This window comes from Rhinolophus sinicus, linkage group LG04 (genome assembly GCF_036562045.2).
Source record: "Rhinolophus sinicus isolate RSC01 linkage group LG04, ASM3656204v1, whole genome shotgun sequence".
NCBI lineage: Eukaryota > Metazoa > Chordata > Mammalia > Chiroptera > Rhinolophidae > Rhinolophus > Rhinolophus sinicus.
In genome coordinates this window covers 124,019,200-124,042,287 of record NC_133754.1, presented here as the reverse complement: position 1 = coordinate 124,042,287, position 23,088 = coordinate 124,019,200, and positions in this window count along the sequence as shown.

The window sequence follows — 23,088 nt, the reverse complement described above, 5'->3', positions numbered from 1 at the left end:
TTTATCACAACCCTATTTTACCATTAGTTGTAATATAAGCCAGTAAATGGTGGGAAAGTCACAGGAATCTTGATTGTTGCTAAATTATATCATAGAGCACCTGAAAGAGGAAATTTATAAGTACATGATGGAGCAGGTCACCCAGTCCTTATTTTGACTAAGGCTTACTTCCCTTTTTTGGCATGGGAATACTTTTTTTTTTTTAAAGAGCATTTTCATGGTAATAATATACAGGTAGGAGTGCACATTGTGTCTCCATGGCAGGCTTGTGTGAATAATGGTCTCACAAGGTTGGTTCAGCAACTGTGTAATGAGCAGACCCCTTACTATGCCTCAGACATGCTATGTGCCAGACATGCTTTTGTGAAATAAGATAAACATCATCCATGCCCTTACACTGTCCCAGACAAGGTTATTCATGGATTTATGGATTAGTGAATGTTCCTGACACATGTACTAGACATTTCATTCCTATAGAATCTGATTAGATAAGTAAAACCTCTCTTACGCTTGTAAATATTTTTAGATTCTTAAATATCAGTCTAACAACCTGAGAATTTAGATGTGCCAGACACCATGGTTGGCACAGCAAATTCAAGAATAATTAAAATGTATGATCCTTGCCTTCAAAGAAAAATCGAGGGTGTGCATATATATGTGCAATATCATATACCACAGGATGTGCGTATGCCATATACATGATAGAAGGTCCTAGAATAAAGGTATAAAAAAAATGGGAGCACAGAAGTCACTTATTCTCTTAAAGAATAGAGTCGGTGATTGTACAGAGGAAAAGGGTTGGGAAGTTTTCAAGGAAAAAGTGAGATTTGAGCCAGATCTTAAAGATTAAAAGGCTCTGGGCAGATAGTGAAGGAAATTAAGAGAATTCTAGTTGGAGAAAACAGCTTGAGGAATGGCCCAGAGGCAAGAAAGTGGTGTTTGAACGAATGACATTCTGTCTACTCTTTTCTCTGTCACGTCTCAAAGAGGAAAGGCTTAGATCCAGAAACAGTTCTCATTAAACATTTCAGTGGGACGCTAAGACCATTCTGTCACTTCTCATTTGAACACCTGGAAGGTCTCTAAGCACATCAAAGTGTGCACCACTTTCTGGGGCTTACCACATAGTCAACTTCAGTTTCTATAAAAGCAGAGGGCTGGTTTAATAGGCAAATAACATTGATTGATGGGATTTCGCCATGTCAACGCTAAGTAGAGACTAAAGTTTAAGAAGTACAGTATGTCTTTTAGCAAAACTGGCACTGGATAGACCTCCAATTTCCTGTGATGACTTTAACTTGGATATAACTGGCAATGCTCTTTCTGTGGATTTCTGTAAATTTCATAACTATGGGTCAAACTAATGGAAGCATCACAGTATAGTGATAAGCTCTGAAATCTGATTGCTTTGATCTAAATCCCAACTCTTCTACCTATGAGGCTTACTCTTTTTGAATCACACAAACTCACCTGGCCTCCATTATTTTATCTGTAAAATGTGGGTAACAATTGTACCTGCCTTAAGAGGCTATTGTGAGGATTAAATAAAATAGTGCATGTATAGTATTCAGGCTGGCACCTGTGGCATTGGCATATGTGAGCTGCTATTGCAGAGTAGTGGCAAACAACCTAAGTGTCCTGTTTTTACCTGAATCTGAATCCTGTCTCTCTGGGATCTTTGGCAAATTTACTTAGTTTCTAAACCTTGGTTTCCTCATTTTCACCAAGACAATAACAGAATTACTGTGAAGATTAAATAAGAACATCATATCTCAAGAAACCGGAAATAAAATGACATATCGAGGAAAAAAAAGTATATGTAAAGTGATAACAGTACCTGGCACAGAGTAAATACTCAGAGAAAACAGTACTTGTTATTATTATTATATAAATCATGCTGAAGGGAAATTTAAATGTTCTCAGTAGACATATTTTCTAAATTTTTTTAAATTAATTTTTGGGGTAATTTGAATACATTCTTGAATTTAGTAAGAATTTGTGGTTGGCCCTTTTGTGCAGTGAAAATCATTTGATCACAGTCTCTTTATTTGTATTAGAAATGTTATGGGGAGTTTCTGCTTGCCAGCAGCATTTACTCCTCTCTGTTTTAATGTTTTGCCCTTATAGTTTTAATATCTGTTGATATATATGTTTGTTTGGGGGAAGCGTTGGGGTTGGTTTCCCTGGGAAGGAGACCCTGAGATGTAGTGAAGAATGTGAATGGTTTCTTGGTGGTGAAATAGGAAAAAAGTCAGGATTGGGCAGGTCTAGCCTTCAGATTGTCAAGGTCTCCACCAGGCCACAGGAGAGCTCCAGATCAAGATTTGCTCATTCTCATCACCATGAACTTGGTGAAATGGGCAGGGCCCTTGTAGATCGCTTTGATTAATTATTGGTCAGAGCTATCCTGAGAATCACATAACAGCTACCACCACATGGCTTAGGCATTTTCCAGAGCACGCCAAGGAAAGCATGCCCTCAGTCTGAAAGCTGAGACGGACTGTGCCTTCAGCTAGTGGAATTCCTCATAGGCAGTAAGTCCCTTCTTGGAAGAATATCTGAAGAGTACATGTCCGTGTCTGCTACAGGAAAATTCGGGGAAATAATAATGGGTGGCTATAACAGAATACCATGTTCTTCTCTGTGATAGGCTATCTGTATTTGCTATTTACTGCCCTGAGGGTCCCACCTACCTCAGAGCTTGGGAGGCGCTAGCTTTCTGGATGATTACATTTCAAAGTGTTGTCTCTCAAGCCATTGAGAAGACAGTCCTGGGTGTAAAACTGGCAAGAGGCTTTTTAAAAGATTTCTTTTTTTTTTTTTTAATTAAGTTTATTGGGGTTACCATTGTTAGTGAAGTTACATAGGCTTCAAGTGTACAATTATGTAATATTTGTATGAAACCACAAAAGATCCCAAATAGCCAAAGCAATCCTGAGAAAAAAGAACAACGCTGGAGGTGTCACACTCCCTGAGTTCAGCTCAGACTATGGAGCAGCAATAATTAAAAAGATTTACAAAGGGGCAGGGGAAAAATTTACAATGACAAGTTTTCTTATGCAAATGCTCTAAGAAAAGAGAAGTCAGAGCTTCGAATCAGGAGGAAGCCTATCAAAAGTTTAGTCATGCTGAAGGAAACAGAAAACTATTTGGGGCAATATGTATACACCCACACATACTAGCATATAATTTATCTTCAAAATATAGGCTATGCTATCAGTCTTCACAATGCTTCCTCTATTCCATCATTTGACAGAATCTACACAATAAGCATTTTTAAAATGTGTTTTATAATTACATGAAAGTTGCCTTATATCACAAACAATATAAGACAGCAAAAATAATATGCTTACTACATTATCCATCAGTGCTAATAAAATGTGGACAAGTCAACAGAGGTGTGACATAGATGTTTGACAAATGCTTATTTGCTGATTGATTATTGAAATTCATTTGATTTCATACTCTATTTCTTCCTGAAGTATCAGAAGATATCTAATAAATGCTTTTCTATGTTTTAAGAGCACCTGGGAAGTATTTTAGGATATTCCTTAAACCAATTGTGTCACTGTGGAATATCACATATAAAGCTGAGAATAATTTTTAAGGACTAATACCCCTGAACGTCTGTAGCCAAGGGGAAAATTCAATAATGTTTACATAGGAAATGTCATAAAATTCATCTTACTACCAAATGGAGGATCCATTTTCAATTCAAACTCTGGACGTATTCTTTCTGAAGGAAGCAAAATTGAACAATTCCCTTCAGTTCTCCTATGAAGGAGAAAGTGCAGGGAGCAGACTGAATGAGAGATAGCAATCAGAGCCCCAAAACAGCAGAAAGTGGTAGACCCAGGCAAATAGAAAGAGAAATCCTTTCAAAGGGATGCCCAGAGGCCAGCAGTGTGGGGAAATGGCACCTTATATCAGTATACTTAATGAAGACCATAAACGAAATAATTCAATGACCAAGAATTTTTTGCTATTACTAATAAACACTGACATACTAAGAAATGACCATTTTAGTAAGGTCAGCCAGGATCATACAGATGAAAATAAACAGGATCTGGATAACAAAAGAAAAGAAATCCAAATGAGACCCAACCAGAGACAGTCAGCCAACACCTACTGGCTTATTCTTAGAAAGAAAGTATAAGTAATTATGCTTAAGTGAATGTACTGTAAACTCTATGTTATTTCCATTTCAAAGTATAGTTTCAATTATTTCAACTAATTCTTTATTTTTCATAAAGTCTAGAGATGAAAGGCCCCTCCATGTATTGAAGTTGGGAAACCAGGTCAGGGGAATCCCAACTGACCATTGCATTTAAGATTCTGGAGCCCAATAGGACAAGGAAGATAATAGATCCCTCTCAGCAGGTCTTCTTCCGTCTGTATATACACCCACACAGTCCTTAGCAGGTCTTCTGGTTCTGTTCCCATGACACAGCTTGGAATAATGAGGCCTACCAAGCCACCTATTTTCCCTGTACTTCAAGTAATGCCTTAATGCAGTTTCTCACAAGACATACATGAGTAGCGTTTAAGGATCCTTGGCAGTGCAAACTGAACTCTCAGAGCTTGCCATTGGAGAGCATCCATTTATTTTCTAAACAAAGGTCAAGATTAAGCTTAAAGGATTTAGGTAAATCTCTAATACAAGAGGATTCATTTAAGATTGGAGCTCATCTCCTCCTGCCTAAACTTCAAAAGAGATAAAATCTGTCCCAGGCAGTGGGGAGCAAGGGTGCCTGATGCACAAATGCTACTTACAATATTGCCCTCTAGCACTTTGTGAAACTGAATCTACAGGAGGCATTAAAACTCCCTCCATTTTTTTTTCCCTGTCTGCTTTCATTTTATTTACTTTGACCCAGGATCATCACATGACTGAGATGATTGGGTCCAAAAGAGAAGGGAAATGGTGTGGGTTTCCATTTCATCTTGTATATATCCACCTTGATCAATCATTTCAGTAGGGACAGTGTGTGTATTCGAAAATGCATCAGGCAGTTTTAATAAAATTATAAAATAGAAGGCATTAGATACTGCTTTTGCCTGCAATGGTATTTTCTTTAAAGGAAAATGATCAATTGAAAGTAGAACTAGGGTTGTTTAAAGACAGTCCATTTGCAGCTCATTTAAGTTTCTATGTAGCTCTGTCAATGTTTTCCATTTCGGACAGTCCTTGTCATCTTGTCAACTACAGTAGCCAACCTCTCTCCTTGCATATCTCTAGGTAGGGAATTGGCAGGCATGTGAATTTAGGAGAGGTATGGTGCCATTGGGTCATGGAAAATACAACAGTGGCTCCAGGAAGTGGGTATTAGTAAAATATTCTTTCAAAAGGCAGAAAGGGGTATCAGTTTCCTCAGCCTTGGTTTTGATTACAACTTTTTTTTTCTCTTTTGAAAATCTGGACAATTTGCAGACTTTGATATATCCGCGTTTTTAATCCTACCAAGAAAATATTATACGTTTGAAATTATCAAAAAGACAGCACTGCGACTAATATCTGAGGGAAATAAAAGAAAAAACAAAATTAAACCATGGAGCTGATGAGAAGACCCTAGAGGACTCAGAGCTTGTAAATGAAACACATTGTTTCCTGTAGTTTGAGTTTTCCCTTTCATGAGGAAAACTCTAAGATATACAAAAAGAGTTATTTATGGATGAAGGCTCTTATATTACTAATGGCTTTTGACAGTGTGTTACAGTTTGTTTAACCCAATTGAATTTGATTATTCATGTCAGTAACTAGATAAACCAGTTGACAGAGGGAATTTTTTTTAGCCACTGGTTCATATCAAATCTACAAAGTCAGATGTCTAGAAAAGAACAGATAGGGCAGGAGAGAGGCCAGAGAGATGTAGTTCTAATTCTAAGCCAGGCTATTCCTTAATTTGAATTTGACTGTGGAAAAGGCATTGATTGTGGAGACAATTTATGCCCATTCTCTAAAAAAACAGGATGAAAACTTTTCCAGTAGAGTACACCCCACTCATTGAAATATAGATCCAAACTGTATTATCAACCATGTCCAGCCTATTCACACACACACACACACACACACACACACACACGCACGCACACACCTATGCTGCATTTATACAAATCCTTGAGGCTTCCTAAACAGAACAAATTCCCTTTCCTGTTTCCACACCTTTGCACATTGTATGCTTTGCCCTGAATATCTTTCTTTGAACTGACGATCTTCTTATGCAGCAAAATGCTACCTTCTCAATGAAGTCCTCCAGGATCCCCTCAGTGTTCATAGCAATTTGTATATCTTCTTACTTCAGTGTCCCTCAACCTTCTTTGCACTTCAGTACCCCTGGGATCCGGCATGATCCTATTAGTAATACTAGCAGCTGAATGGGATTCCATATGAGAATGGAGTGGCAGGATGAGAGGTAGTGGGCAATGTTTCTCTCCTATGGGGTGGAAATTTCCAGGGTATGAGTGTAATTTGAAATACCCACAGTTCCCCTGCCCCATCCCAATGGAATTCTAGCTTATCCACCCCCAAATCCATAGCCAATCATTGCTCCTGTGTGCGTGTGTGTGTGTGTGTGTGTATTTGTATGTGAGATATATTGTACACTTTAAATATAAACAATTTTTAGTTGTCAAAAATTTTTAAAAATTAAACTATTGTCTGTGTCTATGAGTTTTTGTTTCTTCATTTGTTTGTCTTGTTTTTTGTTGTTTTCAGTTTTATATACCACATATCAGTGAAATCATATGATTCTTTACTTTTTTTTAATAGTTTAGTGGTTACCAGAGGGTAAGGGGGGGAGGGCATCATAGATGAGGGTAAAGGGGATCAAATATATGGTGATGGAAAGAGAACTGACTCTGGGTGGTGAACACAAAATGTGATGTATAGTAGATGATGTAATACAGAATTGTACACCTGAAATCTATGTAACTTTACTAACAATTGTCACCCCAATAAACTTTAATTAAAAAAACTTAAAAAGAAACAATGAATAAATAAATTTTTAAAAGCTCACTCTAACATAAAGGTGAGCAGTTTCTCTCCCATTAATTCACATGTTTCAGCCATTCCCTGTCAAAATAAACAGATGCTGAGGTAAAAGGAAATCTGCTGAAAACAAGAAAGTAGAACAAACACTCCCTAAATATAACAAGCTGACAGAGTACATTCATTTCTAGCCTGAGGACTGCCTTCTTCACTAGTCTCCAGCTCTGGAAGAAATTTGTTTGCACTCCAGGTAGGTGAGGCTAGGATGTCATCTCCAGGTAGATTCAGAGGGATAATTGCCTGTGATCAAGTTGTCTGTCAGCCATCACCAAAGAACCGAACTCCTGACATTGACGCTTTAAATCAAGTAGAATAATAAATAGTTTATATTCTTTAAGAGGATTTAGAACAGATAAGACAATTTTTGTATAAATATTTATTGAGAATCTGCTATATGCCGGGCAACTAGAACCAGTAAGACACTGTCCTAGTTCCCATGACCCCTGGCAGTACAGAATCAAGGAGGCTAATTAAATAAGAAGTTATGACAAAGTTTGATGTGTTTTATGACAGAAGAAATTCAGGATACTCTGGCGGCAAGGTACAGTCAAGAAAAGACATTCTGGAAAAAATGCCACCTAGCAAGGTACCTGATGAGTGGGTGAGTTAGAGTTAGGAAAAGTAGAGGTAGAAGAAAATATTTAAAACAGTAACCAAAGCATTCATTTGGTTGTGCAAACGAAAGCATAGTGAAAACATGGAATTGACAGAAATTCAGAATGGCTGGAATTCAAAGGGAGAGGGTACAATGGCACAAGATGAAACAGAAACCTAAGGATGAGATTGAGAAGAAAATTGCAACCCACATTAAGGAATTTTTCCCCCCTAAGGAAAATAGGAAGCCATTGAAGGGCTTCTTGTTTTAGAAAAAAGGTCACTGGCAACAATATGCCCAATAGTTTAGGGGCAAGTTAGGGTGTAGGAGGCTGTGAATAAAAGTAGTGACTTGGACTAGGGTGGTGGCAGAGGGAAGAGAGAAATGGATGGAGTCAGGAGATGTTTAGAAAGTCAAAGAGATTGGAAGGGAAGAGAAAGAAGAAAGAAAAGGAAGATGAGAAATGGATACTAAAAAGTCAAGAAAATAGCTGGAAAGTGAGTCTATTACGGAGCTCAAAAATATGATTCCAGGAACGTAAGCACAGAGCTCTATTTTCATCAAAGAATGAAAATGAAAAAAATGGTTTGAGTCAGAGTCTTTCTTCTTCAATTGTTTCACAAGTATCTCCTGATCATTTGCTGGCAAGAGGCAATTTAATTTTTCAAGTCATCCCTAGCTCTAAGTTAAATCCACGGTACTACCTGTGAAACAACCATCTTCATTCAGACTTCAATTCGCCACCCCACATGTAAGAAAACTCCAATGTTCACACGTTCAACACTATAAAAAAATCTGTACGTAAATAGTGATCTGCTCAGCATAGTTTGAGAAAGGACAGTTTGGAAAACTTTTGAGTGAAAAATAGCTTAAATTACACAGCAATAAAGAATGTTTTCTATATGGTATCTTGTATTCTCTAAGAGATAAGAAGAATTAAGATATGCTTTATGTAAACAATTGAAACAATCAAAATCTTAAGATTCCCATAGTTAGATTCATTCTTTAAAATTACTAAAAGAATACAGAATATTAATCTATTCATCACATGGGGAATTGTCAGTATTTACATGTGATTCTTTTAAAAATACATGTTCTACGTCTATAGAAATTATTGATGAGAAAAAGATACTGGAAAGCAGCCATATACCAACAGTTCCTATCAGAGGTATATGTAATGAATGTTATAGAAAATTAAGTAAAATAAAAATACTGAAAATAATTATTGGAATTCTGTCCTGCTCAGTATCAATATGCTGAGAATATATTTTAGAAACCCAACATTACTAGAGGGGAGCATAATGAATTTGAAGTCCTAGTAATCAATATATCATTTTGAAATACTGAGCTATTTAATTTGTTTGTTTGTTTTTCCTAAAAAAAGATTTATAGTGTACCTACAATGAGTGATGTGTTGGGAAGCCTAAACTGGATATGCACAAAAATAACAAACTAATCAATTTCTTTGCCCCTCAATCTGTTTACCCTCCTACATTCCCTGTCTCCGTGATGGTTTGTTCTTGCTACTAGGCACCAAAATTAAAACCAGGAAAGTATGCTAGACCTTTGCCCTGACATCTACCCAGTCTCTGATTTCAGCCAATTGTATTTCCTAAACATTACTCAAGCCCATCTTTCATTCTCTAGAACCACCTCTAGCCCTTGATGTCTCTTACCTGAATTATTACAATGTACTTCTAACTAGATTCCCTGACTCAAGTTCTTACTTTTCTTTCAAATCCATCATCCACATCACTCTACCAGAGAAATCTATCTTAAACATAGATCAGACCAGGTCACACTCTGTCTAAACTCTTTCATCACGTTGCCAGTGCTTCTTTCAGTATAGAGCTTTTATTCTTTCTTTGAAAGGTTTTATGGAATTTCAAATGCTAGTATCTCAGAGACTTCTAGCTTGACAATGACAGAACATCTCATATCAGAGTAACTTTTCCTCAGAAAACAATTATAAACTCTGCACAAAATATTAAAAGAGCAACAATTTAAAGGCCCTGGAGAGTGACCAAAAGGAGGCAGAAACTGGAGATGATATGTGACCCTTGAAATTAGGGAATCGCATCAGGTTTATATAGTTTTTTCCCCCTGAGGGCCTCTTTGGTCTGTGTGGTGTTTGAATATAGAACTGAAAAACAAAAACAAAAACTAAAACTAAAACAAAATCTACCCTGTTATTAGCCTGAGGAGTCAAATTAAGGATTTCACTCCAGAAAAAATGAAATCACAGAAAAGGAGGCCTCAAAAAATTAACAAAGCTTCAATGATCTGTAGGACAGTATAAGCAATCTGACATGTGTGTAATTAGAATTCCAGCAAAAAAGAGGACAATGAGTTTTTAAAAAGTGTATACAGTAATGGAAGGGGAACTGACACTGTGTGGTGAACACACAATGTGATACATAGATGATGTATTACAGAATTGTACACTTAAAATCTATGTAACTTTACAAACAATTGTCACCCCAATAAACTTTAATTGAAAGAAAAGTATATACCTGTACAAACATATTAGCCAAAATTTTTTTCTAAATCTGATTGAAAGCTATAATCCAAAGATCTAAGAAGTTCAGTGAATCCAAACATAATAAATCTAAATATTATGTTTTGAGTTTGCTTTAAAGAGGCTCAGATAATGCTTGAAGTTGGAGGCTCACTTCACAGAGCTTGTCAATAGCTCTACAAAGAGTGCTCTCCTCTCCATAAGGACAAAGTTCTCGGTTCCTGGTTACAGTAGTTGGAAAGAAAAAAACAAAACAAAAAAAACCCCACTTTATCCTCAGTTGTCAAATTGGTATACATTTATCGTTCACTGAGTTTCTACTATGTGCTACGCCTTTCTGGGCACTTCTACATTTTTAATCTACACAACCTTGTATATAATTTAACAGGTGAAGAAACTAAGGCTCACAGAGGTTTGTAACTAGCTTCAGGTCATAAATCTTACAACTTTTAGAAGCAGAATTTATATATAATTTTGTCTATAAGTGAAACCTGTACTCTTTCTACCACTGTATCCTTAGACCTCCTCAAACATATGTATGTATATACATACACAGAACTCAATAACTATTTGCTAAATTAATGACTAATGTCAAACTATTATATGAATCTAGTAACATGTCATTCACTGTCATTCCCCAGGTTTGGTCACTGTGGCCTGCAACCAACAAGCAACCCCTGCCCACGCTCTGAGCCAAATCTGGCCAAAGCAGTTAAGTATTTGTAGCTTCAGCCTCATCTACTAATTCAGCCCACGACTTGTTCTCCTAAACAGAGTACTCAGTATAGCAAGATGATCCCATCGGGCTGCTTTCTTTGCTCAGCAATCGGCCTATTTGCTTTATGGTTCAATACTGAACTTGTACGTTGTTATCCTGTATTGTATTCCATTTACCCATTTAGTCCTGGAGCTGCCCTTGGCTGGAGTCCAGTCATCAAGATACCTTTTAATATGAGTGGACACTATGCTTTTTATCTGCTAGCGGAGGCTCTGATTCAAACCAAACAGGCCACTTGGAGCCACACTTGGAAAATTACTCTATCTCCCATGGCTATCAAATCCTAACTTAGATTGAGTACCAGTTTATTTATTGGTCCTCAGGGCATTGAAAAATGGACTACTATGCACGTCTACAATGAACATTATATCAGTAAAGGTCATATCCTGAAAATCATAGCATTTCCCAATGACCTGATTCCATCCTTTGTGCACCAAGAAGATATTGAAATCTCAAATGCCTAGCAACAGAGCCTGTTTGAGATTTTGGAGTTTTCAAAATCCAATCGTCCTGAATATTTACCTGAATGTGATGGGTGATAATATTTGTCATTGTTGAGCATTTAGTTGGAGGTAACACACCTGAAACCATGCCTTTACAACGTAATAATAATGTCAACTAGGACTTATTGAGTATTTGCTATGGGCTAGATTTATATGTATATTGTCTCATTTAATCTTCACAGCAACCAAAGAAGGGAAGTGTGGTAGGCAGAATAACGGTCTCCAAAAGATGTCCACATCCTAGTGCTCCAAACCTATGAATATGTTATGTTACAATGCAAAAAAAGAAATAAGGTAGCAGGTAAAATTAAAGTTGCTAATCGGCTGACCTGAAAATAGAGAGATTATCTGGATTATCTGAGCGGGCTCAAAGAAATCACGATAATTCTGAAACATGGAAGAGAGAGGCAGAAGAGTCAATGCTAAAGTGATGCAATGTGAAAAAGACTCAACTGGCTCTTGCTGGCTTTGAAGACAGAAGAGGACCAAAAGCCAAAGAGGGTGGACACCCTCTAGAAGCTGGAAAATACAACAAACAGTTAGTCCTTTAGGGTCTCCAGAAGGAATGCAGCCTGGCAAAAATTTGATTTTAGTCAAGTGAGACTAAAAGTAGTCTTTACAAAACTAAAAGATAAATTTGTTTCAAGCAACTATGCATATGTTTGTGAGAATTTGTCACAGCATCAATAGGAAACTAACACAGAGAGGTACTATTATTCCCCAGAATTTTTTATGAGAAATTTTGAGTCCCGGCTAAGGGGAGTTAATTACCTCAATATAGAAATACTTCGTTATAATTTCTAGTCAAAATGGTGGAGCAGGTAAATGTTCTGCTCACCTCCTCTCAGGACCACATTGATTACAACTAAACTACAGAACAACAATCATTGAAAATCACCTGAAGCCCTACAACTAAGTACATACAAAAGAAGTACCTTGAGATTGGTAGGAGGGTAGAGACACAGAACAGGCTGGTCCCACACCCGTGAGTGACCATTAAAATTGGGAAGGACATTTTGGCTGCAGAGTTATCCCCCCAGAGGCGTCTCAGCCTCATACCAGACTCTACAGCCCAGGGTTCCTGTGCCAGAGAGAGAAGTCTCCATAAATCCTGGTTGTGAAAACCAGCAAAGATTGTGGCTGAGTGAGATAAAGGGCGGCTCGAGTCCTAGGCGCTCCTATTAAAGGGACTGCACATGGAATTATTCGCCGACAGACTCACTCACTCTGACCTCCAGCACTGGGGCAGGAGCTCAAAAAACACCAGGGACACACAGGGAGGAAGTGACTTGTCTGACGTCAGGGTGAGGGCTGGAAGAGCAGCTTTCCCCCAGATGGAGGAGCTGGTGGAAGCCATTGTTTCTTTGTTGAGCCCTCCCCTTCCCTGCACAAAGACGAAGGCAGAGGCTGTATCCGAGTCTCCATCATACTGGCTATCACCCTTCATCCGTTCCATCCTAGTGGTTCCCAGAGACCCTACCACACCCAACTTTCAGGTACAACCAAGCCGCTTCCAGTGGTTTTTCCATACAAGCAACCTATCTTAGCTCACGATGTGGATTTTCATAAAATCTCTCAAAGGTTCACAAAACCCAAACAAGCAGCATCTGGCTTTGTCATGTCCTATAACTCTAGCTGAGCAGCCCTAAGCTTGGCACTAGTGACCGCCAGCTTCATTTTGTAGATTGGCCTCCTGAGGCACCTCTTGGCCCACTGCAGGAGGCAGCCATGTGCAGATTACATTGTGGCTCATACCAGGTGGCCCTGGTCAGAGCACAGGCAGTGGCTGAACTTAGCCTGCAGTGGGTTCCCTCCCAGGAGGCACCAGGTCTAGCACACCTGGTGGCCAGCTTCAGACCCAGCTGGAGCATCATCAAGTTATCTCCAAGGGTGACACACCCAAAGGGCAGACTGGCAAGGCACCAGGGCTCTGTACAGCTCCTGCACCAAGCTCCTCCACTATAGTCATAACCAAGTCTCACAAACAATCTGCCTAAAGGTCAATCCTTCCCCTTGATGTGCAAACAGCAACCAAGGCTCAACTACAACAGGAGGACACACATAACATACAAGGGACATACCTAGAGCACCTGTCTCTTGTGACCAGGGAGACCGCACCATTAGGCCCCACAGGATACCTACTGCATAAGGTCACTCTACTAAGACAGGGAGGCATAGCAGCCCTACTTAATACAGGAACAAACACAGGGAGGTAACCAAAATGGGGAAACAAAGAAAATAAAAAAGTAAATAAAAAGCAGAACAAAGCTTCAGATAAGAACTAAACAAAATGGAGAAAAGCAATCTTCCAGAAGCAAAGTTCCGAACACTGGTTATGAGAATGCTCAGTGATCTCAGGGAGAAACTCAACCAAGAGGTAGAAAACATAAAAATGGAGATAGAAAACATTAAAAAGAACTAGTTAGAAATAAAGAATACAATAACTGAAATAAAGAATACATTACAAGGAATCAGCAGTAGATTAGATGAAGCAGGGGACTGAATCAGAGATTTAGAAAATGAAGTAGCAGAAAACACACAGTCAGCATAACAAAAAGAAAAAAGAATCCAAAAAGCTGAGGAGAGTTTAAGGGGCCTCTGGTACAACATCAAGTATACCAACACTCGCATTATAAGGGTACCAGAAGGAGAAGAGAGACAGCGAGGAACTGAAAACCTATTTGAAGAGATAATGACTAAAAACTGTCCTAACCTGGCAGAGGACTAACCTGTGGTAAATCCTTCACCCAGGAACTGCAGAGTCCCAAACAAAATGAACCCAAAGAGGCTCACACCAAGATACATCATAATTAAAATGCTAAAGGTTAAAGAGAGAATCTTAAACGCAGCAAGAGAAAAGCAGTTAGTTACCTACAATGGAATTCCCGTAAGACCGTTTGCTTATTTCTCAACAGAAACTTTGCAGGCCAGAAGGGATTGGCACAAAATATTCAAAGTGATGAAAGGTAAGGACCTACAACCAAGATCACTCTATTCAGCAAAGCTATCATTTAGAATTGAAGGACAGATAAAGAACTTCCCAGACAAGAAAAAGCCAAAGTAGTTCATCACCACCAAACTAGTATTACAAGAAATGTTAGAGGGACTTCTTTAAAAAGAAGAGGACAATAAAGAATATAAAAATTATGAATAATAAATGGCAGTAACTAAATATTTATCAACAATTACTTTACATGTAAATGAATTAAATGCTCCAATCAAAAGATAGAGTGGCTGAATGCATAAGAAAACAAGACTCTTACATTGCTAACTACAAGAGACTCCAGGTCTAAAGGCACACACAGACTGAAAGTAAAGGGATTAAAAAGAGATATTTCATGGAAATGGAAAGACACAAACAAAAATCTGGGGTAGCAATACTTATACCAGACAAAATAGACTTTAAAACAAAGGTTCCAACAAGAGACAAATGACCCTGAAATCCCACTTCTGAGTATTTACCTGAAGAAACCTAAATGCTACTTTGAGGGAACATGTGCATCCATATGTTCACTGCAGTATTGTTGACAATGGCCAAGATGTAGAGGCAGCCTAGGTGTCAGTTGATGGTTGAATGGATAAAGAGTAAGCGGTACGTATATGCAATGGAATATTGCTCAGCCATGGAAGGGAATGGGTTCTCGCATCTGCAGCTGTGTGATGGACCTGGAGGGTATTGTGCTGAGTGGAGTATGTCAGACAGAGAAAGACAGATGCAATGTGATTTAGCTTATACGTGGAATCTGAAGAACAAAATATACAAACAAATAAAACAGAAACAAACTCATAGATACAGAAGGCATTTTGATGGTTGCTAGATGGGAGGGAGGTTGGAGGGGTGAAAATGGGAAGGGGTTAAGAAATACAAATTTGGTTGTTACAAAGTAGTTAAGGGAATGTAGGGTATAGCATAAGGAATATCATCAACAATATTGTAAAAAGTATGTATGGTGTCAGATGGGTACTAGACTCATTGGAGTCTAGATTGGAGGGGGCTTCGGAGGCAGGGTGAAAAAGATAAAGGGATTAAGAAGTACAAACTGGTATTTACAAAATAGTCACTGGGATGTAAAGTATAGGGAATATAGTCAATGATATGGTAATAACTATATATAGTGCCCGGTAAGTACTAGACTAGTCAGGGGGATCACTTTGTAAATAATCTAAATGTCTAACCACTATGCTGTAAACCTGAAATTAATGTAAAATAATATTGAATGTCAAAATAAATAAAGTGTAAAATATATATATATATATATATATATATATATATATATATATATATATATATATATGAAATACTTTGTTATAAGACAAGACAGTCTCATAGTTTGGACTATGAAGAAAACAATAAGGTGTAGCTTGTTTTCTTTAATGACATTTTAATTTCTGCCACCCCTCCCCAAAAATGGATGGGAAGCACTGGTTGACTGCACTTATAGTCATAGAATATATGGGTTTAAAAACTGAAAAATTGGCCTAATAAAAGAATTTTTCTGTAAAGTGTTCTTCATCTCATAATTATAAGATGAATATGTCACATAACTCAAGTGGCAAAAGCAACCTCCCAGTTTAGTACAATTTCCATGTAAGAAGTCAGAGAACTAGAAAGAAGGCAATAAAAAGGAGTTAGCCAAGCAAAGAAATCCATTACAAAATGGTTTAACTCTATCAGAAGATGGCTTAAAACTGGGAACAGTCCCTGAATGTGTTTAACTGAGCTAAAGTGCTATTTTCTGTTGTCTGCTGTAGCAATCAAATAGTTGTATCTCTTGAAGTAAACCACCTCATATTCATGTCTCTGGCATCATGTAGCAGAGCTTTAGTGTTCGTGCCAAATTCCTTAGGGGTGTCAGACACATCACATGAGCATATTTCATGATAAGCCCCATTCGTGTTTTTATTAAATATTACAGTAAATCCTCACCTGCATAAGTCTGAATAATATATTTCTGTGGTAAATCCTTCACCAGGCAATGATCTGTATTTGAGACTAAAATCGCCTGAAGCATCTTCATTTTCAGTACTTTGTTCCAGTGACTTTAATCTACAGCTTACTTCATGAGCAAAGTATACACCGATATATCTAATGAGGCCTAAGCCTTATGGGGCTTAAAATACCATTCTCTAGGGAAATAAAATGTGGTTACTATTATGAAGCCAGCTAGTAACATAAAAACTATGTTTAGCAATTTATTAATTTCATTTGTAAGGCTACAAGAGCAGAGAGCCAAGACAAAAATTGCCTTAACTCTTTGTTCCTTATACTATTTCTACGCACTGACAGGCAGCGTTGGCTTCTAGGGCTGAGCTCAGGAGTCTGACCAGGGAAGAGATTCCACACTGGTGGAGTTTTCCTCCACCTCGCAGCTTCCAACTCTCCCTTGATCACACAAATAAAGACTCAGGAACAGTTCTCTCACCTGTGCTCAGGTCATGTATTCAAGTCCCTTACTCATGGCCCCTTATTTCTGACATTCTGTTTTGGATGACTCAGACTGAAAATCAGGAAGACTATTTCCCTTCTAATTAATCTCCAGTAATGTTGTGTGCACGTCATAGCGATATGAGGTACATTATTGCTGCATAACAAATGACCCCCAAAGCTCAGTGGTTTACAGCAATAAACATTTATTCTTACACTTGTGGATCTGTATGTGATTTGGTTTAGCTAATCTAGCTTTTCCAGGGTGTGGGTGGGCTGGCCTTGCTTCTGACTGTAAATTCAGTTCAAGTCTGTTCCAAGTGTCTTTGTTCTGGGACTAGGCTGATGGGAAATAGCGATCCATGTTCTTTCCTTGGTGGGGCATCAAGGACAAGCAGAATCATTCAGGCACATTTCTGGTCTATGCTTGTGTCACCAACATCCCACTACCAAAGCAAATTATCTTTCCACGCCCAAAATCAAAGAGTAGGAAAAATACACTTCACTCATATGAGAGCAAGGCAAAGGAGGGACTGATATAAATCTTTTATGAGAGAATGAAGAGTTGAAACCAAAAATTCAGTTACCACAATGGCCAATATCCATAGGATATGTGAACCAATTCCTGGCATGATTGGAATAGAGGAGGGTTAAAAAAAAGAAAAGAAAGCAAGCAAACTGCAGTTAGAAGAGCAATAGCAATGAGTTCCCAGCAATAAATCAAATTAAGCAGTTATACATTTAGATAACATTAGATGGTTTTACTATCTAGCATCCTTAATTCTTGCATGTTTAGCACAATTACAATACAATCACACCTTCTTTCACAGTTATACTCCCATTTCCCCCTGTGGGGATATTCTGCTATTTGCACTGAAGGATTTAAAAATAGTGCTAGCTCTGAAGTTTGAAAGACCTGAATCTTAATTGCATACCTATAATGCATTTGCTAAGTAACTGACTGAGTCTTTCTGAGTTTCTTGGCCTAACTTTCATCATCTTTAAATTATGATAACTGTGCTGCAGAGTTCTAGCAAGGATTAGCCATAACACATAGAATGCTTTGGGTAAATAATAGGGGTCCAAAAAATGGGAACTGAATTTCTTATAATTTGTCCTTAGTTTCTCACCTTTTCTCAATCCATTCATTCAGCATCTACCGCAGAAATTTGTGTATTTAGGATGGTCAATGGACATCTGACCATCTGTCCAGTTTGACAATTTGTCAGTGGACAAATAACAATTTGAGGCCATGGCATTGGGGCGTTTCAGGAGCACACCACCTGGAGAACTTTCTCACAGGTCGGCAAGTCCCTGGCTTTATTCTCATTCCTGCAATATGTCTCGAGGGAAGTATAAGTGTGTAATTCCAAGCATGTCAGTGTCTAATGGTACAACCAGTTTTTAACAAGCCTACAAAGAAAAACAGATCTCACCCTCTGCCAGGGTGCTGTAGGTCACAAGGGTTTAAAAGATTTAAATATTCCTTTATAAGAAAGGATTTGTGGAAATTCGTAGCAATACAGGCCTACCTAAAGAAACAAGAAAAATCTCAAATAAACTATCTAAACTTACACTTAAAGGAACTAGACAAAGAACAGCAAAAAGCCCAAAGTGAGCAGAAGGAAGGGAATAATAAAGATCAGAGCAGAAATAAACAAAATAAATTAAAAAACAAAACAAAATATCAATGAAATCAAGAGCTGGTTTTTTGGAAAAGACAAACAAAATTGATAAACCTTTAACAAGACTCATCGAGAAACATGAGAGAAAAACTGAATAAATAAAATGAGAAATGAAAGAGGAGCAGTGACAATGAACACCACAGAAATACAAAGGGTTATAAGAAAATATTATGAGCAATTATATGCCAACAAATTGGACAACCTGGAAGAAATGGATAAACTCCTAGAAACAAATGATCTTCCAAGACTGAATCAAGAAGAAATAAAAAATCTGAATCAATTGATTACCACGAATGAAATCAAATCAGTAATAAAAAACAACAAACTCCCAACAAATGAAAGTCCTGGACTGAATGGCTTCACAGGTAAATTTTACCAAACATTCAAAGAAGAATTAATACCTGTTCTTCTCAAACTATTCAAAAAATTTAAGAGGAGGGAAGGCTCACAAGCCCATTTTACGAGGTCACCATTACCCTGATTCCAAAACCAGACAGAGACATTACAAAAAAAGAAAACTATAGGCTGATATCCCTGATGAATACAGACGCAAAAATTCTCAACAAAATATTAGCAAACCAAATTCAGCAAAATATTAAAAACATCATACACCATGAAAAAGTAGGATTTATTCCTGGGATGCAAGGTTGGTTCTATATCTGTAAATCAATTAATGTGATACACAAGGTAAACAAAATGAAAGATAAAAATCATATGATCATATTAGTAGATGCAGAAAAATCATTTGACAAAATCCAGCATCAATTTATAATAAAAACTCTTAGCAAAGTGGGATTAAGAAGTAAAATACCTCAAATAAAGGCCATATATAACAAACCCACAACTAATATCATACTCAATGGTGAAAAGCTAAAAGCATTTTCCTTAAGATCAGGAACAAGATAAGGATGTCCACTTTTACCACTTTTATTCAACATAGTATTGGAAGTCTGAGCACAGCAATCAGACAAGAAAAAAGAAATAAAAGGCATCCAAATGGGAAAGGAAAAGTAAAACTGTCCTTATTTGCAGATGACATGATAGTATATAAAAAGAATCCCCAAAATTCCACAAAAAATAACTATTAAAACTGATCAATGAATTTAGTAAAGTAGCAGCATGCAAAATTAATATTCAGAAATCGGTTGCATTTTTATACACCAATAATAAACCATCAGAAAGAGAAATTAAGAAAACAATCCTATGTACAATTGCATAAAAAAATATGCCTAGGAATAAATTTAATCAAGGAGGTAAAAGATCTGTACTCAGGAAATTATAAGACATTAAAGAAAGAATTGAAGAAAATGCAAATAAATGGAAGCACGTACATTGCTCATGGATACCTAGGAAGAAGTAACATTGTTAAATTGCCCATACTACACAAAGCAATCTATAGATTCAACACAATCTCTATCAAAATACCAATGGCATTTTTCATAGAACTAGAACAAATAATCCTAAAATTTATATGGAACCTTAAAAGACCCTGAATAGCCACAGCAATCTTGAGAAAAATAAATAAATAAAGTTGGAGGAATCATACTACCTGATATCAAATTATACTATAAGTTCACAGTAATCAAAACAGCATGGCACTGGCATAACAACAACATAGATCAATGGCACAGAATAGAGAGCCCAGACATAAACTCACACCTATATGGTCATTTAATCTATGACAAAGGAGGCAAGAATATACAGTGTGGTAAAGACAGTCTGTTCAATAAATAGTGTTGAGAAAACTAAACAGATACATGCAAAAAAAATGAAACTGGACCACTTTCTTACTCCATATACAAGAATAAACTCAAAATGGATTAAAGACTTAAATGTACGACCCCAAACCATAAAACTCCTAGAAGAAAACATAAGCAGTAAACTCTCTGACATTGCTCTTAGTATATTTTTTTTAATATGTCCCCTCAGGCAAGGGAAACAGAAGGAAAAATAAACAAATGGGACATCAAACTAAAAAGTTTTTGCACAGCAAAGGAAACCATCAACAAAACAAAAAGACAATCTACTGCATGAGAGAAGATATTTGCCAATGATACATCTGATCAGGGGTTAATATCTAAAATTTATTAAAAAACTCATACAACTCAATACCAAAAAAACAAATGATCTAATTAAAAAAAAAAAATGGGCAGAGGACCTGAATAGGCATTTCTCCAAAGAGAACATACAAATGGCCAATAGACTTATGAAAAGATGCTCATGGTCACTAATTACCCGAGAAATGCAAATAAAAACCACAATGAGATATCACCTCACACCTGTCAGAATGGCCATCATCAATAAATCAAGAAACAGCTGTGTGTGAGGATGTGAAGAAAAGGGAACCCTTGTGCACTGTTGGTGGGATTGCAAATTGGTGCAACCACTATGGAAAATAGTTTGGAGGTCCCTTAAAAAACTAAAAATAGAACTATCTTATGACCCAACAATTTCACTTCTGGGTATTTATACAAAGAAATACAAAATACTAATTTGAAAAGATATATGTACCCCTATGTTTATTGCGGTGCTAGTCACAATAGCCAAGATATGGAAGTAATATGTGTCCATCAATAGACAATTGGATAAAGAAGATGTGGTACATATATACAATGGAATGTTACTCAGCCATACAAAAAAAATGAAATGTTACCTTTTGCAACAACATGGATGGACCTAGAGGGTACTATGCTAAGTGAAATAAGTGAGACAGACTAATACCATATGATCTCACTTATACATGGAATCTAAAGAATAAATAAATGACCAAAATGAAAAACAGACTCATAGATACAGAGAACAAACTGATGGTTACCAGATGAGAAGGGGCTTGTGGGGCTGGGTGAAAAAGGTGAAGGGATTAAGATGTACAAATTGGTAGTTACAAAATAGTCATGGGGATGTAAAGTACAGCACATAGAATACATTCAATAATATCGGAATAACTACGTGTAGTGCCAGGTGGGTACTAGACTTATCGGGGGATCACTTCATAAATTATATAAATGTCTAATCACTATGCTGCAGACCTGAAACTAATATAAAATAATATTGAATGTCAACTATAATTGAAAAGTAAAAACCAAGAAGGGTCCCTTGAGATCCTATAATCTGCCTCCAACTTAACATTTGACTGCACTTCAACTTCCTGATAAGTACAATTTACTGACAAATTATGTAATCAATCAACTAACACACAGTCTATTTCAAGAAGATAGGTTCATCTCTTTCTCGCCACTGAATTCTTGGCACAGCAGAAGTCCTATAAATTGTGTCAAAAAAGTAAATAAAAGAATTAATAACTAAACCCAAATTTTAAACAAATTGAAGGACTTCCTAATGAAAACCAAACTAAGCCCATTAATTTTATTTCTCAACTCAAAATGCATATTTATTACTCTCTTTCATTTCATCTTTAAGCTGGTATTACAAATAATTTTCAGTCTTAGGCCTTACTATTTGAATTATAATAAACTACTTTTTGAGATTTACTTGTAATAGCTCAATTCTCTACTTTGTATGCATGCAGCATTTAGGGACTAAAGAAGAAGTTATTATAATCTAACCAGGGATATATTTGAATTTATAAGATGAATAACAATATTAAATTGAAGCTCTCATTATAACACAGTTTGATCTTTAAACAACTGTACTTTTAACTTTTAAATTCTCATAAAATGATATAATTGCACTTAGACTATTTATCTTTATTGTACTTTTTTTAGAATGAAAAGCAAATATTTGGCAATCACTTAAAGGGATTACCATAAAATCACACTTCAGAATTTGAACTAAAGTAGCTAGGGCTGCCAAGGAATTCACTAATCTATGAAGTTATGTGTGTGTGCATGTGTGCACATGTGTGTGTGTTTGTATAAATAACACATACACTATATTCTAATCCATTACTTGATATAAATATATATGTAACAACTATATATAATATTTTATGTATATAATTTTATATATAATGCACATCAAATGCAAAAGTACAATTATAGTTTTTAATAATGCATAAAATCTTATTGGTTTTTTGTGGAAAGGTTTCTAAGTAATATAGTTTTTATTCTAATTAAATTAATTTCATTTGACAAAATTCATAAAACTATAAGGAAAAAATAAAATCACGTATAATGGGGATATTCCTACAAACCTCATTAGCACCATCTGGGAAAGAAGTCTTATTAAATTTTTGGTAAATTGCTTTTGTGTATGTGTGAAGAGATATACAGATAGAGAGAATTAACACAATTGAAGTCATACTGCATAAACAATTTTGCTCTCTGCGTCTTTCACTTGACAATACACATTATATAGTAAGCATATCCTTCAAAGTTCTTTATTTTCATCATTTCAATGGCTGTATAATATTCTATACTACGTATTTTCCCAATCCTCTAATGTTGGATGTTCAAGGTATTTGCAATTTTCTAATATCATCAACAAGATAGTAAAGATGGACTGCTGCCATTTACTGCATCCTTCCCAGAAGCAGGCTTCAACCTAAGTAAGTGGTAATGCCCCTTTGGCCAGATT